Source organism: Aquarana catesbeiana, linkage group LG02 (assembly GCF_042186555.1).
Source record: "Aquarana catesbeiana isolate 2022-GZ linkage group LG02, ASM4218655v1, whole genome shotgun sequence".
In the NCBI taxonomy this organism is placed as follows: Eukaryota; Metazoa; Chordata; class Amphibia; order Anura; family Ranidae; genus Aquarana; species Aquarana catesbeiana.
In genome coordinates this window covers 131,431,651-131,446,102 of record NC_133325.1, presented here as the reverse complement: position 1 = coordinate 131,446,102, position 14,452 = coordinate 131,431,651, and the positions used below count along the sequence as shown (strand labels likewise).

The window sequence follows — 14,452 nt, the reverse complement described above, 5'->3', positions numbered from 1 at the left end:
ACAGAGGGAAGAGAGGAGAGAGAATAACCAGATTGTGTTAAAGGGACATCTACACTGATTATCAGTGCAGTCCCAAAATCAGTGCCACCTACCAACGCAGCCTCATCAGTGAAGGAGAAAAATTATCTGTTTGCTAAATTTTATAGCAAACTATGACTTTTTTTTTTAAATGTGTTTTTTTTTGTTTGTTTAGCAAAAAATAAAAAAAACTCAGTGGTGATTAAATACCACTAAAAAAAAGCTCTATTTGTGTGAAAAAAATGATAAAAACTCCATATGGGTACAGTGTTGCATCACCGCATAATTGTCATTTAAATTGTGACAGCGCTGAAAGCTGTAAATTGTCTTGGGAAGAAAAAGGGGTGAAAGTGCCCGGTAGGCAAGTGGTTAAAGGATAAGTTCACCTTTCGTAACGTGTTACACCCATATTCAGGGTGTAACATGTAACAAACCAACTGCCCCCCACTCAGAGTCAGGATCCCCCCCCCCACCTAGCTGTCACAAAAAAATACACAAAGTTTCCAGCATTCTTTGTGGCTGTCGGCTTGTAGTCTTCGATGAACTAACACGGTGCTCCACAGCATTCCTTGAGTTTTCCTGTCAGATTATATCTGCTTGCCCGCACAATGTATGGGCACCCAAATACACGGACAGGTCTGCAGGAGATCTGCTGATTACTGATGCAAACCTTTAGGCTCCAGAATCAAAAAGGTAATAAATGCAAATTTTTTTAACCTGCAAAAAAAAAGTACATTTATTATTTTTTGTTTAAAGGTGAACCTATCCTTTCTAAGTCTTGTACATTGCAAGGTTGGGCCTCCATGGTTCAGATTTGTTTGTCCAGCATGTCCTACAGATGCTCGATTGAATTGAGATCTGGAGGCCAAGTCAACATCTCAAACTCGTTGTTGTGTTCCTCAAACCATTGTTGAATTCATCAAACCAGGCCACCTTCTTCGATTTTTAGGTGCTTTTAGCTGTGGACCCAGGTCAGCATGGGCACCTAGACCAGTGTGCGGCTTCTGATGAAAAATTCTGACACCTTTCTGTTAGAACCAGCATCAACTTTTCCAGCAATTTAAAGTAGAACCATAGGGAAACACCCCCCCCCCCCATTTTGGATACAGTAAGGGGGGGTTATAACCCCTGTCAGATATATGCCATCTGTGTCCCATTGCAGAGATTTTCCTTCACTTCCTGTCCCATAGCCAAACAGGAAGTGAGAGGAAATTCCTACAAATCAAGGGAATTCCTTGCCCCCCCAGGTCATCAGAACTAGTGTCCCCATTGGAAGATTTACCCTCTATTACTTTTCTGAGGAAAATTTAGGATTTTCTTTTACTTTCAATGAGAATGGTAAACAGGACAAATCGAGAGGCTGAATCTCCCTAGGAGGGGCACAGACAGCGATAAAAACTGACAGATGTTCTAATCCCTCTCCACTCTATCCAAAACAAAAACAAACAAAAAAGCTTGTCTTTACATCTCCTTCAAGCTCCAGTAGATCTTCTATTGGATCAGACAGGACAGGCCAGTGTTTGCTCCCCAGGTGAGCGCTGATCCTTGGCGGTCCATGACTTTCTCCAGCTTCCTTCCTTGGACCACTTTTAGTAGATCCTGACCTCTGAAGACCGAGAACATCCCACAAGAGATGTCGTTTTGGAGTTGTTCTGACCCAATCGTCTACCCATTACAATCTGTCCCTTGTCACTCACATCCTTATTCCTTACACTTCCCCATTATGTCTGCTTCAAACCCAGCAACTTCAGGGACAACATGCTCACTCCCTGCCTAATATATCCCACTGAGTTTAGGATGCCATTGTCATGAGATAATTATTCCCCTTTCCCTGTCAGTGGTTATAATGCATACAGGAATATACACTCAGAGGCTCCGTGCACTCCTATTTCCTGCACACAAACAAGAATTCCTTAGTAAGAAGGAAGATCTCTGCACACCCCCCATATAGATAGAAGAGAACTTACTGCAGTCCCCACACAAGCGGCGGCGTCCTTCTCCTCCTCACATGCTCTACCTGCAGTCACCCAGGTGCCAGGAGACTCAAACAAATATTAAATACCCGGCTCTGCTCACCCAACCCAATGCAAACAAAGCCTGTCCAACCAGCACGCCGCGAGGGATGACGGGAAGGCAGTCCGGAGCAGCTGCTAGCATGCAGGAAGACAACCAATGGTGTGAGGGGAAGGGACTACATCTCCCGGCAGCCACTGCGGAAAGTACGTTGGCTATCACAAAGGATGCTGGGAGGCGGCGGGAGTAGGGGAGCAGTGGCGCTCTGTTCTTATCAGTAGTGTACAGGTGCTGGGGTTACCTGTGTGCATATAGAGTCCCATATACACTGCTCAGGTACAAGACCAGGGCTGCCCGGGAGGGCTATGTCTACCTGGCTTCAGGCCTCTCTCACCCGTGTCTCTTCTTTATGCTGAAATGCGAGTGTAAGGTGCTGAGACTTGTAGTTCTACAGGGGTGAATTGTGCGGAAAGCTGGGACTTGTAGTTCTACAGAGGGAGGAAGTGAATTGAGGGTACAGCTGGGACTTGTAGTTCTACAGAGGGAGGAAGTGAATTGAGGGTACAGCTGGGACTTGTATTTCTACAGAGGGAGGAAGTGAATTGTGGGGAAAGCTGGGACTTGTAGTTCTACAGAGGGAGGAAGTGAATTGTGCGGAAAGCTGGGACTTGTAGTTCTACAGAGGGAGGAAGTGAATTGAGGGTACAGCTGGGACTTGTAGTTCTACAGAGGGAGGAAGTGAATTGAGGGTACAGCTGGGACTTGTAGTTCTACAGAGGGAGGAAGTGAATTGTGGGGAAAGCTGGGACTTGTAGTTCTACAGAGGGAGGAAGTGAATTGAGGGTACAGCTGGGACTTGTAGTTCTACAGAGGGAGGAAGTGAATTGAGGGTACAGCTGGGACTTGTAGTTCTACAGAGGGAGGAAGTGAATTGTGGGGAAAGCTGGGACTTGTAGTTCTACAGAGGGAGGAAGTGAATTGAGGGTACAGCTGGGACTTGTAGTTCTACAGAGGGAGGAAGTGAATTGAGGGTACAGCTGGGACTTGTAGTTCTACAGAGGGAGGAAGTGAATTGAGGGTACAGCTGGGACTTGTAGTTCTACAGAGGGAGGAAGTGAATTGTGGGGAAAGCTGGGACTTGTAGTTCTACAGAGGGAGGAAGTGAATTGAGGGTACAGCTGGGACTTGTAGTTCTACAGAGGGAGCGAGTGAATTGTGGGGGAAAGCTGGGACTTGTAGTTCTACAGAGGCAGGAGGTGCAGTGTGGGGACAGCTGAGATTGACAGCCGTGTGCGGATAGCTGCAGTGGCTGAGCCCGTGCAATGCAATGACAGGCTATTGGCGGCTGCAGCTATTTGTGGCTGTTCACACAGCTGACGATTACCTGCGGTAGTCATGGCTGGACGCACTTTGTGAATGTATACTGTCAGTTTTTCCATCTGTTTCCCGTCGGGGAGCTTTCCCTTCACTTCTTTTCCCATACCCACAACAGGAAGTGAGAGAAAATTCTTCCAAAGTAAGGGAACTCCCTGTAAGTCACCAGAACTAGTGTCCTTCTGGAAAGATTTTCTTTTTATTCATCTTCTGGTGGCCTCTTAAAATGTGATATTTTCGTTGATAATGGTCTCCAGGAGAAATAGAGATGGCTGTGAATCTCCCTAATGGGGACGCAGACAGCAATCAAAACCTGATAGCGTGAGGGAAATTCACCTTAGACCACACAATGGATGAAATTAAGAAGTTTTCTTTATTTGACTCGTACGAGGAGACAAGTTACAACAAAAGGACAGATATTTGCCCATTGGTTCTGATCTCTATGACCTGAGCAAAAGGTCAGCATACATAGAGTTCAGCCTTATGGGCACCTATCTGATGTGTCTGTCTAACAATTGTAAAACTTGCAATTATATACCTTTACACGCCTTATCTTAGCCATCTCTCCTAGATATGATTGGTTGCTAAGATCTATGTCAATGTAACTAACCATAAATCTGACACCTGTACACCTGTCATACAACCAGACAAACTTATTAATTCCCAGAATTCCTACATGTTTATTAAAATGATTTATAACTGTTTTCGTCTATGGCTTTACCCATTAAAATACTTGTATAGAGACAATATGGCACCCAGTCATGTTAAATCAAACCCTCCTTGTTCTGATAAGACTTCCCCAACTTCAAGGATGACAGATTTACGACTTTGGGAGAATGAACTTTCAATAACTCCACCTTATGTGTTATATGTCTCACTATATAATCCTATATGTATGTATTCATATATTGGTTCTGCAAAAAGGTACTGTATCACTTACATTATACTGTATATATTTACTCAAAGCCAACTACTTTATTAAATATTGTCTAACTAATAATATATACATACATACACACCAGTGTTTTCTTATTCAATGTATTTTAACAGTTTTAATGAGGGCACAAGCAGACCTTTGACCCTGTCAAACTTAATGTACTGTACATAACTTTCCCATATTCCACATAATTATTTCTAAACCACCTGTATAAGATGTACTTGTCTTATCAGGAAGTCGTTCAACTGCTGTCAAAAGTTTCTTTTCTCATTAGTAAACTAAAAATGAACTTATCTCTGTGATTTATATGCATTTCAAGGACTTGAAACTATTCTACTTCTAAGCAATCTTTTGCAAGCATTCATAAATGATTATAAAATAAGTATCTAATTTCTCTAACAGATAGGTCTTCTGATTCCTCTCCACTGTTATCTAAAACAATATAAAAAAAATAGTTTTTCTTTTAGTTAGTTATACTTTAACCACTTCAGCCCCGGAAGAATTTACCCCCTTCCTGACCAGAGCACTTTTTACAATTCGGCACTGCGTCGCTTTAACTGCTAATTGCGCGGTCATGCAATGCTGTACCCAAACGAAATTTGCGTCCTTTTCTTCCCACAAATAGAGCTTTCTTTTGATGGTATTTGATCACCTCTGCCGTTTTTATTTTTTGCGCTATAAACGGAAAAAGACTGAAAATTTTGAAAAAAAATGATATTTTCTACTTTTTGTTATAAAAAAAATCCAATAAACTCAATTTTAGTCATATTTTAGTCATACATTTAGGCCAAAATGTATTCGGCCACATGTCTTTGGTAAAAAAAAAATGTCAATAAGCGTATATTTAATGGTTTGCGCAAAAGTTATAGCGTCTACAAACTAGGGTACATTTTCTGGAATTTACACAGCTTTTAGTTTATGACTTTCTTGAGGTGCTAAAATGGCAGGGCAGTACAAACCCCCCCCAAATGACCCCATTTTGGAAAGTAGACACCCCAAGGAAATTGCTGAGAGGCATGTTGAGCCCATTGAATATTTTTTTTTTTTGTCCCAAGTGATTGAATAATGACAAAAAAAAAAAAAAAAAATTTACAAAAAGTTGTCACTAAATGATATATTGCTCACATAGGCCATGGGCATATGTGGAATTGCACCCCAAAATACATTCAGCTGCTTCTCCTGAGTATGGGGATACCACATGTGTGGGACTTTTTGGGAGCCTAGCCGCGTACGGGGCCCCGAAAACCCAGCACCACCTTCAGGATTTCTAAGGGCATACATTTTTGATTTCACTCCTCACTACCTATCACAGTTTTGAAGGCCATAAAATGCCAAGATGGCACAACCCCCCCCCCCAAATGACCCCATTTTGGAAAGTAGACACCCCAAGCTATTTGCTGAGAGGCATGGTGAGTATTTTGCAGCTCTCATTTGTTTTTGAAAATGAAGAAAGACCAGAAAAAAAATTTTTTTTTTTCTTTTTTCAATTTTCAAAACCTTGTGACAAAAAGTGAGGTCTGCAAAATACTCACTATACCTCTCAGCAAATAGCTTGGGGTGTCTACTTTCCAAAATGGGGTCATTTGGGGGGGTTTTGTGCCACCTGGGCTTTCCATGGCCTCCGAAACTGTGATAGGCAGTGAAGAGTGAAATCAAAAATTTACGGCCTTAGAAAGCCTGAAGGCGGTTCTTGGTTTTCGGGGTCCCGTAAGCGGCTAGGCTCCCAAAAAGTCCCACACATGTGGTATCCCCATACTCAGGAGAAGCAACAGAATTTATTTTGGGGTGTAATTTCACAAATCCCCATGGCATGTTTGAGCAATATAACATTTAGTGACAACTTTGTGCAAAAAAAAAAAAAAAAAAAAAAAAAAAATTTGTCTCTTTCCCGCAACTTGTGTCACAATATAAAATATTCCATGGACTCGACATGCCTCTCAGCAAATAGCTTGGGGTGTCTACTTTCCAAAATGGGGTCATTTGGGGGGGTTTGAACTGTCCTGGCATTTTATGCACAACATTTAGAAGCTTACGTCACACATCACCCACTCTTCTAACCACTTGAAGACAAAGCCCTTTCTGACACTTTTTGATTACATGAAAAAATTATTTTTTTTTGCAAGAAAATTACTTTGAACCCCCAAACATTATATATTATTTTAAAGCAAATGCCCTACAGATTAAAATGGTGGGTGTTTCATTTTTTTTTTTCACACAGTAATTGCGCAGCGATTTTTCAAACGCATTTTTTGTGGAAAAAACACACTTTTTTAAATTTTAATGCACTAAAACACACTATATTGCCCAAATGTTTGATGAAATAAAAAAGATGATCTTAGGCCGAGTACATGGATACCAAACATGACATGCTTTACAATTGCGCACAAACGTGCAGTGGCAACAAAATTAATACATTTTTAAAAGCCTTTAAAAGCCTTTACAGGTTACCACTTTAGATTTACAGAGGAGGTCTACTGCTAAAATTACTGCCCTCGATCTGACCTTCGCGGTGATACCTCACATGCATGGTGCAATTGCTGTTTACATTTGACGCCAGACCGACGCTTGCGTTCGTCTTAGCGCGAGAGCAGGGGGGACAGGGGTGCTTTTTTTTTTTTTTTTTTTTTTTCTTTATTATTTTTTTGCTTTTTTATCTTATTTTTAAACTGTTCCTTTCATATTTTTTTTTAAATCATTTTTATTGTTATCTCAGGGAATGTAAATATCCCCTATGATAGCAATAGGTAGTGACAGGTACTCTTTTTTTGAAAAAATTGGGGTCTATTAGACCCTAGATTTCTCCTCTGCCCTCAAAGCATCTGACCACACCAAGATCGGTGTGATAAAATGCTTTCCCAATTTCCCAATGGCGCTGTTTACATCCGGCGAAATCTAAGTCCTAAAATGCTCGTAGCTTCCGGTTTCTTAGGCCATAGAGATGTTTGGAGCCACTCTGGTCTCTGATCAGCTCTATGGTCAGCTGGCTGAATCACCGGCTGCATTCTCAGGTTCCCTGTTGAGACAGGAGAGCCAGAGAAAAACACAGAAGACGGTGGGGGGGGGGCATTCCCTCCCACTGCTTGTAAAAGCAGTCTAGAGGCTAATTAGCCGCTAGGATTGCTTTTACATGAAAGCCGACCGCTGGCTGAAAAGAATGATACCAAGATGATACCTAAACCTGCAGGCATCATTCTGGTATAACCACTCAAAGTCGTGAATGGCGTACCTGAAGACAAAAAAATGGTTAACAATAAAGCACAGTAAACGGTAAAGTATAAAAAATTGCATACCTGAAAAGCAAACATGATAAAACATAATAACAATAAAACATTGCAGAATAGAATAAAGTAAAAAAGAGCAGAACACCAGAGAGAGAATAGAGAGAGAGAGAACAATAAAACGACAACTATTTTTTTTTATTTTTGTTTGTGTTTTTTTTTTTTTTTTTTTACACTTTTTTTTTGTAACTGTAACTTTTATAACTGTAACCGGTTCCAGGTTCGGGTCTCTCAAAATGTGATGGCATCTTGGGAGACCCTGTGAAAGTGTGCCTAGTCTGTGCAATGCTGTACCCTACGCTAATACTCAACTAATGAATGGTAGCGTTCAAAACATTCACCAATGCAAAGACCAGGATTATCAGGACAGGAGGGACAATAATAGCGGGTGTCACGCCTATATCCGCGTTTGCTGCAGACACATCTTTTTTGGGGGGGTTCGTTGGGTAGGGGTACTCGGGAGGACATATAAATGCCTCTCATGCAGCCGACTGCATTTGGTTGGGGATGTGAATGGGGGAAATACGGGCGCTGCAGAAGTGGTGGGTTCCCAATTAGGATTGGCGAATGCAGCAGGAAGGGCATTATGGGCACGACGGGCCTGCGTTTGTCTTCTTGGTGGCAGCGGGACACTACTTGTGCTTGCCACCTCACCAGCTTGAACTGCACTTATGGGACTCGCCACGTCACCAAGTGTTACTGCAGTGCTGGTATGACTACGACCGGGGTGTACTAGGCCGCTGGCGCTTGCCAGTTCACCAAAACGCTACAAAAAAAAGTGACAGTGATCGATCGATACTGCACTTGGGTGGGCTGGGCTGGGCCGGGCGGAGGGGCAAAACGCAGGTGCTAGCAGGTATCTGGGCTGATCCCACTAACACTGCGTTTTTGGGAACCCTAAACTGCTGGGGACGCTAGTATAGATCTGATCGGATCAGATATTGATCCGATCAGATACTATACCACTAAGGGAGGTGTACGGTGCGTGCGTGGGTGTTAGTGGTACTGGCGCTAATCTGACGCTGCTTGGGGCTGGTGCTTGCCAGTTCACCAAAATGCTACCAAAAAAACTGTTAGCGATCGCAGGGATCAGGCCTGACTCTGCGAACGCTGCAGTTATGCGTTTAGTGTTTTGTAAGTGACAGTGATCGATCGATACTGCACTTGGGTGGGCTGGGCGGAGGGGCAAAACGCAGGTGCTAGCAGGTATCTGGGCTGATCCCGCTAACACTGCGTTTTTGGGAACCCTAAACTGCTGGGGACGCTAGTATAGATCTGATCGGATCAGATATTGATGCGTTCAGATACTATACCACTAAGGGAGGTGTACGGTGCGTGTACGGTGCGTGCGTGGGTGTTCGCGGTACTGGCGCTAATCTGACGCTGCCTGGGGCGACGCATATCACCGCCGGGCGATCAGGGGGCTAAACCTTTATTCGGTAATAAACGGCGGGTGCCCTGACACTATAAAAAATAAACAAACTAACCAGCGTCACCCGTAACAGTTATACGGTGATCAGTGGTGAAAGGGTTAACTAGGGGGCAATCAAGGGGTTAAAACATTTATTAGGTAGTATATGGGGGTCCCTGTCGCTATAAAACGCTGACAGCGAACCTAAATATTTACGTTCCTAACTAGCGTCACCAGCGACACTAATACAGCGATCAGAAAAATGATCGCTTAGCGACACTGGTGACAGGGGGTGATCAAGGGGTTAAAACTTTATTAGGGGGGGTTAGGGGGGTACCCTAGACCTACAGGGGGCTAATACTAACTGTCCTACCACTGCTAACTGTCACAAACTGACACTATGCAGTAATCAGGAAAAAAACAAAACAAAAAAACCTGCTTGGTGTCAGTTTGTGACAGGGGGGGGGGGGTGATGGGGGGGGATCGGGGGGCGATCGGGGGGGGATCGGGGGTGTTTAGTGTGCCTGGCATGTTCTACTGTGTTGTGTGTGTGTGTTGGTGCACTTACATGTCTTCTCTCCTCGGTGCTGGAACGGAAACTGGCCAGCCGAGGAGAGATGACATCACATCCTCTGCCTCTGTGTACTATACAGAGGCAGGGGATGTTTCTCATTGGCTGGGAGCGATCGCGAGGGGGGGGCCACGATCGGATGGCCTCCCCCTCATCTCTGATCGCTCCTAGACAAATGCCGACCACCGCTGGCACCGGGGGGGGGTCCGATCGGACCCCCCGCCCGCGGGAAGGCAATCACGTACCAGGTACGTGATTTTGCCTGCCCGTGCCGCTCTGCTCACGTATATATGCGTGAGGCGGTCGGCAAGTGGTTAAAGTGATTTTAAAGGTTAATTTTTATTTTTTTTTAATAACAAACGTTATACTTGCCTGCTCTGTGCAAGGGTTTTGCACAGAGCGGCCCCAATCCTCCTTTTTTCAGGTCCCCCGGCGGCGCTCCTCTTCTTCATCGGGTGCTCCCTGGAGAGCCGATTTACACAGGGGCACCAGTGTACTCCCAAGTCCTCCCCAAGGACTCCAAAGTCCTGCTGCTGCGTCTATTGACACAGACAGCAGGACTCAACACCGCTCCTGTGTCACTGGGTTTGATTGACAGCAGCGAGAGCCAATGGCTCCTACCCAATGAGGATCCGAGACATTGGCTGTGCTCGTCGCTGGAACAATTGGGTTCAGGTAAGAAAACGGGGGGGGGGGGGGGGGGGGCAGCACAGAAGGTTTTTCACCTTTAAAGGTTCGTGTTTTTTCACCTTAATGCATAGCATGCATTAAGGTGAAAAACACCTGTCAGTGACCGGCCTCCCAGCCCCCCCGTTTTGCTTACCAGAACCTTCTAACTTGTCCCGCGGGGACGCGCTCTCTCTCTGCCCGGGGTTCTCTGCTCTTGACTGGATAGAAATCCAATGAAGTGGGGGGCAGGGTCAAGTCCTGCATTCAGCCTCTATGGACGCCGAAACAATGTAGAGAAAATACTTGGTAAAGGAGGGGCAATGAGAGTGACCAGCAACGACATAGCAGAGGAATTTAAAGAGTATTACGGGGATCTATATGCGATAGGTCAACGGGGGGTCAGGAGACACTTCCCGATTAGATAGGAGCAAGTTATTCTTGAAAGAGGCAGGACTAGGGGGCCTGTCAGATGAGGATAGGGACCTACTGGACAAACCTTTGGAAGAAGAGGAAATTTTGGTAGCGTTAAGGGATTCTCCAAAGGGTAAAAGTCCAGGCCCAGATGGCTTTACCTCTCTTTATCTAGAAAAAATGAAACATATCCTGGTCCCGAGGCTATGCCGATTCTGGAATGGTCTGGGCACAGGAGGTGAAATATCAATGGAAGCTCTAACGGCCACAATTACTCTAATTCAGAAGGAAGGGAAGGATGCAAGGCTGTGCTCTAGTTATAGACCAATCTCCCTGCTGAATGCAGATGTCAAACTATATGCAAAAGTTTTAGCGAACAGGCTTAAAGTGAAAATGACTAAGTTGGTGCACCCAGATCAGACTGGTTTTGTTAACGGAAGACAGTGTAGGGACAACGGGGTTCGGGCAGTGTTATTATCAGAAGTATGTAAACAAGGTGGACCCCCAGCTCTATTCCTGTCAATTGATGCAGAAAAAGCCTTTGACAGGGTAGACTGGGGGTTCATGATGAACACTTTAGAGGCCCTAGGGTTTGGTCAGAGGTTTGTTTCTTGGGTCAAGGTCCTATATAGCAGCCCGTCAGGGATGGTGAGAGTAAACGGGACGTTATCAAAGCCTTTCAGGATGTTCAATGGAACAAGGCAGGGCTGTCCCCTCTCCCCTCTTCTGTTTGTTCTGACCCTTGAGCTGTTACTGTCAGCCATTCGTAACAACGCGGACTGCGGCGGCGTAAGGGTCGGTACAGAGGAGCATAAATTAGCGGCTTTCGCTGACGACATTGTGTTCTTTATTACCAATCCCAGAATTACCCTCCCAAATTTACTTCAGATTATCAGAAAATATGGAGAAGTTTCAAACTTTAAAATTAACTCCAGCAAATCTGAATGCCTGAACATCAACATAAGTAAGCAAGAAAAAACGCACCTGGCTGCTGTTTTCCCTTTCCCTTGGAAAGAGGAGATGGAATACCTGGGGATTAAATTGGCCAATACCTTTAAGAGATTATTTGTAAAAAATTACATTCCTATGCTAGATGACATCAGGCGAGAAGTGAGAAGACTTCAGGCCAGACCCCTTTTGTGGTTTGGTCGAGTCAACGCGATAAAAATGTTTCTAACGCCCAAGATCCTGTTCAAATTCCAGATGTTGCCCATCCCTTTACCCGGATACTATTTAAAAGCCCTTAAGAGGTTAATAAGCGAGGCTGTTTGGGGGGGCAAAAAACCACGCATCGCCTTTTCAGTATTAAGTAGGGGGAAGAAAAAAGGTGGAATAGCTCTTCCGGACTTTAATAGATATTATAGCGCAGTAGTGCTGTCTAGGATCACGGAATGGAATAAAAAAGACACGGATAAACGTTGGGTTCACATTGAGCACTTTTTGAGTGACACAAACCTAAGACAGGCACTTTGGAATCCCCCAAAATTTAGAGCACTGAGCACTCATACATCTTTATTAACATTTAATACATTTAAACACTGGGATAGGATACACAATAAAAATAAATGGACATACAACTCACCACTGATACACATGAAAGATAATATTTTTTTTGAGCCAGGGAGGAGGGAGGTGGGAGGGAACTGGTTGAAGGGTGACCTGGTACAATTGAAACACTTTTTAAATAAGGGGCAAATTCGCACTTTCTTAGAATTAAGTATAGAAACCAATCTATGGGCTATGAATAGATGGAGGTACCTTCAGCTTTCCCACTTTATCGAGAGACTTCCGAAACCTCTCAGGAGTATGGAGGAGCTCAGACCGTTTGAGCAACTCTGTGTAAAGGAACAGGCAGGAAGGGTAATAACGCAAATATATAAGATCCTGGGATCTGAGGAGGAACTGGAGGTACCTCCTTACATTAAAAAGTGGGAACAGGAATTGGGGTCTCAATGTAGTGAAACCATGATAGAAAAGATCTTGAGGTTGGCCCACTACGTAGCAGTGGACACCAGAAGATCAGAAAGCCATTTTAAATGCCTCGCGAGATGGTATGCCACCCCAGATAGGGTTAGTAAAACGGATAGGACTAAATCAAACACTTGTTGGAGGGGCTGTCCCACTATAGGAACAATGGCCCACATTTGGTGGGAGTGTCCTATCATAACAATCTTCTGGAAAATAATATTAAGTTTGATAAAAGCCATCACAGGGAAAGAAATAGCTGAGGACCCATGGGAGTGCCTTTTCCATGGGACCCGGGACTCGGTAAAGAACTACAAAACCTCCCTGATCCCCATTATGCTGGACGAAGCCAAGAGACAGATATCGTTGAACTGGATGAACATCTCGAGGCCCTGTACTCGAGAATGGTTATTCAGTATTAACGAAGTATATAATGTCGAGCGTTTAGATAAGGGAGGAGTCGAACTAGAAGAAGAGCAGCATCCAGGGAAATGGGCTGCCTGGATTAAGTTTAAAGGGACCTGGGATTATTTGAAGGAGATTGTTGGCCCAACATAAGTGCATAGCTGTGTAAGCACCCCCTCATTGATGAGCACGGTCCTGAAGGGTGGGGGAAGGGAAGGGTGGGGGAAGGGGAGGGTGGGTTGGGGGGGTAGCAGGGGTTAATATGTTATTTGTTATAGATTTCAAAGTGGTTATGTGTATAGAATTATCCCCGCTGGGGAACGTATTGTTAATTGCATAAAATATAAATAAAGAATATAAAAAAAAAGTCCTGCATTCAGCCTCTATGGACGCCGAATGCTGGACTCGGGAGGTAACCCCACCGGGAAAGCGCTTCTCCCAGGGGGTTATCTGATATGGGGAGGAGCCGCCGAGGGACCCCAGAAGAGCAGGTTCGGGGCCACTTTGTGCAAGACGAGCTGCACAGTGGAGGTAAGTATGATATGTTTGTTATTTAAAAAAACAAAAAACAAAACTTTAGTGTCGCTTTAATGCATAAAATGCATTAAGGTGAAAAACCTTGAGACTATACAACTCCTTTTAACGCTTAGAAAATTCCCCTAAACCTTTTTTTTTTTTTTTTTAACCGCTTAAAGTGATTGTAAAGGTTTCTTTTTTTTTTAATTATTTTTGTTTAAATAACAAACTTGTTATACCTGCTCTGTGTTTTGCACAGAGTGGCCCGATCCTTCTCTTCTGGAGTCCCCCAGCTGCGCTCCTCCCCGAAACGAGTGCCCTCACCGAGAGCCGCATTCCCTGGGGGCACTGGTGCGGGCGCGCTCCTGAGTCCTGCTGCTGTATCCATTGACACAGACAGAAGGACTCGGCCCCGCCCCCCGTGTCACTGGATTTGGTTGACAACAGCGGGAGCCAATTGCTCCTGCTGCTATCAATCTATCCAATGAGGACCCGAGACAGCGGCTGAAGCTGCTGTGCTTGTTCTTGTCGCTTGAACGATCGGGTTCAGGTAAGTAAAAGGGTGGCAGCTGCACCACAAAAGGTTTTTCACCTTAATGCATTCTATGCATTAAGGTGAAAAACCCTGAGACTTTACAACCCCTTTAACGCCAAATCACGAACACCTACATCATTTGGCTTTAAGTTGTTGTACCAGGATGATGCCTGCAACTACAGGCATCATCCTAGTATTGTTTTTTAAAGCCTGAGGCCGGCTTTTATATAAAAGTCCTCCTAGTGGCTAATTAGCCACTGTATGGCCTTTACAAGTGGCGCCTCCCAGGGAGCTCCTATCCCAGCAGGGAGCCCAGAATAAAAGCCAGCAAGTTGGCCAGCTTGCCACA

General features: G+C 44.5%; 1 protein-coding gene across 1 annotated transcript in view; it reads right to left on the bottom strand.

Moving 5' to 3' along the window:
- Positions 1 to 2,156, bottom strand: part of CPAP (centrosome assembly and centriole elongation protein) — a 112,592-nt gene extending 110,436 nt beyond the window's left edge. Inside the window, exon 1 of the mRNA XM_073613482.1 lies at positions 1,986 to 2,156. The gene's annotated coding sequence lies outside the window, so the exon portion shown is untranslated. The remainder of the gene's footprint in view (positions 1 to 1,985) is intronic.
- Between the last annotated feature and the right edge of the window lie 12,296 nt (positions 2,157 to 14,452).